We start from the raw sequence: 3,767 nt of genomic DNA on the forward strand, positions 1-3,767 counted from the left end.
TATGCATGAGTTTGGCATTTATACTTCATGGAAAAATTACAGTGCTATTTCCTCAATGCATTGTCTACATAAAGAATATTAAATGTGTGTGGATATGAATATGAATCTATAGTCCCTGATGTGCTTTTTTTTTTTTAATACGCAAAAATTTCAAAGAGTCAGTAGTCTCAGTTTGAGGATATGGGATGTTCCACATCTGCTCTTCACTGAATGTTCTACACTACTGCCTTTTCAAAATAGCCAACTCCTTAACATAAGCATGAATCTACACACTGTTACATTTTGAGGCAATTGTTTCTGGATTTGTGGATTTCATAGAATATAAAGAGACAGCTCAAAGTCAGGTGAAAAATAGCTACTTTTGAGGTGTAATAAGGTCCCTACCTTTTTTTTTTTTCTCTAGGGAAGGATATACATAAGAAAACCAACCATCATTATTATTCTTTCAAAAAAGAATTATTTTATTTAACTTTATTTATTCATTATTTTAATTTGACGAGAGAGAGAGAGAGAGAAAGTGAGAAGGCAAACCACCCGGTCCAAGACTCAAACAATCGTCAGCCACGTGGGAGTCAGTACTCCAACCACTACACCACCTACTAGCCTCCATCATTGCTACTATTACTTAAAGAAACTCTTATTTCATAGGAGGACATAATTATAAAATTCCAAATATAACATAAAATATGTTTATCTTTTTTAAAATTTGTCAGTGGGCTCATATGCATATTAGAGACACAGAGAAGGAGAGGAGAAAGCACTCCCTGTGGGAAATGATCACACTACAATCCTTCCTTCTCCATTTCTCTTTTTAGAAATGCAAGCACACAGGCCTGACATTTTTAAAATTTAACTTTTTTTATTATTATCATTATTTAAATTTGTACTCATCAGAGAGAGAGAGAGAGAGAGAGAGAAAGCAAGCTGCCAGGTCTAAGATTCAAACTGCATTTGGCCATGTGGGAGTCCAGTGCCTTAACCACCACATCACCTGCTGGTGCCACCTGGCATGTTTTTTAAACAGCTGGATCTGGGAATCGAACTGCAGTGTTGACCTTGTGGCATCCAGGCCATGGCCCACGTTTATCTTTACTCAACTCTCACATTATGCTTATTTTCCTTTTCTCACCTGCAAGCACAAAAACTTAGCATTTGCAGTGTGGTACCACTTGTTGGAAATTATCGCCACCTAGGTCATTACTCACTACTTCCCATTAGTAAAAACATGAGGAATAGAACTCTTTTATACAGCTATCCCACTTGCTGACAAGATGTGAGCTCCAACAACTTTATTTTAGCATTTTGTGCAAAATGTGCAAGTCTTCTATGCTTAAGCCTCGCAGTGCTGTCCCTTCTATCCATACTATTCTTTTAACATCCTCCACCTGGTTAATGCCTCCTTATCTTTTAGAACTCAGTTTAAATGGAAGCCATCCAAGACCATCCATCTCAATCATGTTCCTTGTTAGGCTTTGTCTCAAAACCTGCGGCTTTCCTCTGCTGAACTTAATGTAATTAGTGGACTCTAAGACCCCTAAAAGTACAGTTCTGGAATATGCTTTTTTTTGAATCTCTGTGACCCAGCATATGCTAGTCACACAGCTAATGCCCCATAAACATTTGATAAACAATAATTATAACAAAACAATAATAAGTATATCTGATGAATGGCAACTACATTGTGCTCTACCTCTGTGGCTCAGCAACACCCCACAGCCCCCACCTCAGCCTTTGGCCATAGAGAGGTTAGGGTCAGTCAAGGGAACGTGGCTACTGACTGAGGAAGGCCCAACCTCAGGACTACCACCTCCAAAACCTGCAAGTACGTGGGCTGTAACCATTAACTACAAGGCACCCCTATAGAGGGAAGACTCAGGCCAGACTGTCAAGGGATAGGAAGGAGTCAGCAAGAATTTCTAGTTTGTATGGCATCTTCTTGCAAAAGTAGAGAGGAACCAACTGCCTGAAGCCAACAAGGTTCTGGAGGACTTCTCTCCCCAGCATCTCCTCCAGAGGAAAAAAATGAAAGACATTCTTCTGAAACTCAAAACCTGGGCCCTCTTTAAGTTCCAGCAATCCCATCTAGAGAACAAGGAAATTGGCATAGAGCTAACACACATCACAGGGAAGTGTAAGGACAAACAGCTTTAGGGGAAAAAGAAAACAAAATTTGGACCTTTCACCACACCCCAACTCTAAGCGGGCAAGAGAACTATACCATCCTCAAAGCCAGTCAGCAGGTAGAGCTCTGTTTATAATCCAGTCTCCATGGCCCAGAGGGAGAAGAGAACACAAAAGAAAGCACCCACCCCAGCAGAGACTGAAGAATTTGGACATTACTTCCTATTTGGCAGGGAAGGCAGATCTGTATTCTCCCTTTTATCAGACTTGGGTCTAGAGGAATTGTTATCCATTCCAACTGAAGCCACTCATGATGTAGCTCTTCTGGACCACCCCAAACTGTCTCATGTATAGGTTACACAAGCCTTGCTCTGATCTGGAATATGCACCTGGTCACTGGCTTCTCTTTAACCACTCCCTCTCTGGCACTCCAGAACCGGTACTCCATACATGGGAAGATGTTAGTGCTTCACTAGATGCCTAAAAATCAACACAGAGACACAAAAATATAAGAAAACAAAGAAATATCTTTCTCCTATAGGATCATCATAACTCTTCACCAATAATGGTAAGACATAAGAAGTTATGGAAATGTCAGAAAAATAATTCAGAATATCTATTGTAACAAAACTCAATGAGTTGTAAGAGAAAATGACCAGTCAGTTCCAGGATATGAGAAAATCATTCCATGACATGAAGGAGGAATTACATAAACAGATAGACATCCTCAAAACAAAAAACAGGGACCAACAGATAGTGTAATAGTTAACCTCCCTAGATCCCACTAGTCAACTACAGTTTGAGTCTCAGACCTGGCAGCTTAAAACTCATGCCAAGCGTGTGTACATTTATGCCCAAGATCTTGGGAGGAGAATGGAGGAGAAGGGATTGTGACATGGCCATCTTCCCAGGGAGTGATTTCTCACTTTCTGTGTAACTCTCTGGAGAATGCATGCAACACTATAGCAAAAATCTCTCTCTAAAAAAAAATGAACACTATAAGAAAAAACCCTCTCTAAAAAAAAAAAAAAAAAAAAAAAATCAGTTTCTGAAGGGAAGTTCAGTACAATGCAAGAAATCAAAATCTCCCTCAGAAATATTAATAGCACAGTAGACTATGCAGAAGAAAGAATATCTGACCTTAAAGATAAAACCTCTGTTTAGTCCAAGTCACCCAAAGAAAAGAAAAGAAAAGAAAACAAAAGAATAACCCCCCTACAAATTATAAAGACAACATATGAGAAATTCTAGACATCATTAGGTGGCTGAATATCTGCCTAATGAGTATTCTAGAAGGTTGACAGGAAGATAAAGGCATAGAAAATCTCTTTCGTGAAATAATATCTGAAAACTTTCCAAATCTAGAGAGACATACAGACATCCAGATCCAGGAAATACAAAGAACACTGAGTAGATTCAGCATAAAAGATGCTCTCCAAGGCACATCACAGCTAAATAGGAAAAAAAAATCAAAGATGATATTTTAAAAAATAGCAAGAGAGAAATGTCAAGTTACTTACAAAGGTTTCCCCCTCAGACTAACCTCAGATCACTCAACTGAAACTAAACAGGCAAGGAAAGAATGGTGAGACATATTTAAAACTCTGAAAGAGGGACCAGCAGTTAGCATATTGGCTATGTCGCTG

The sequence above is a fragment of the Tupaia chinensis genome, unplaced genomic scaffold, assembly GCF_000334495.1.
Source record: "Tupaia chinensis unplaced genomic scaffold, TupChi_1.0 Scaffold000434_1, whole genome shotgun sequence".
Classification (NCBI taxonomy): Eukaryota; Metazoa; Chordata; class Mammalia; order Scandentia; family Tupaiidae; genus Tupaia; species Tupaia belangeri.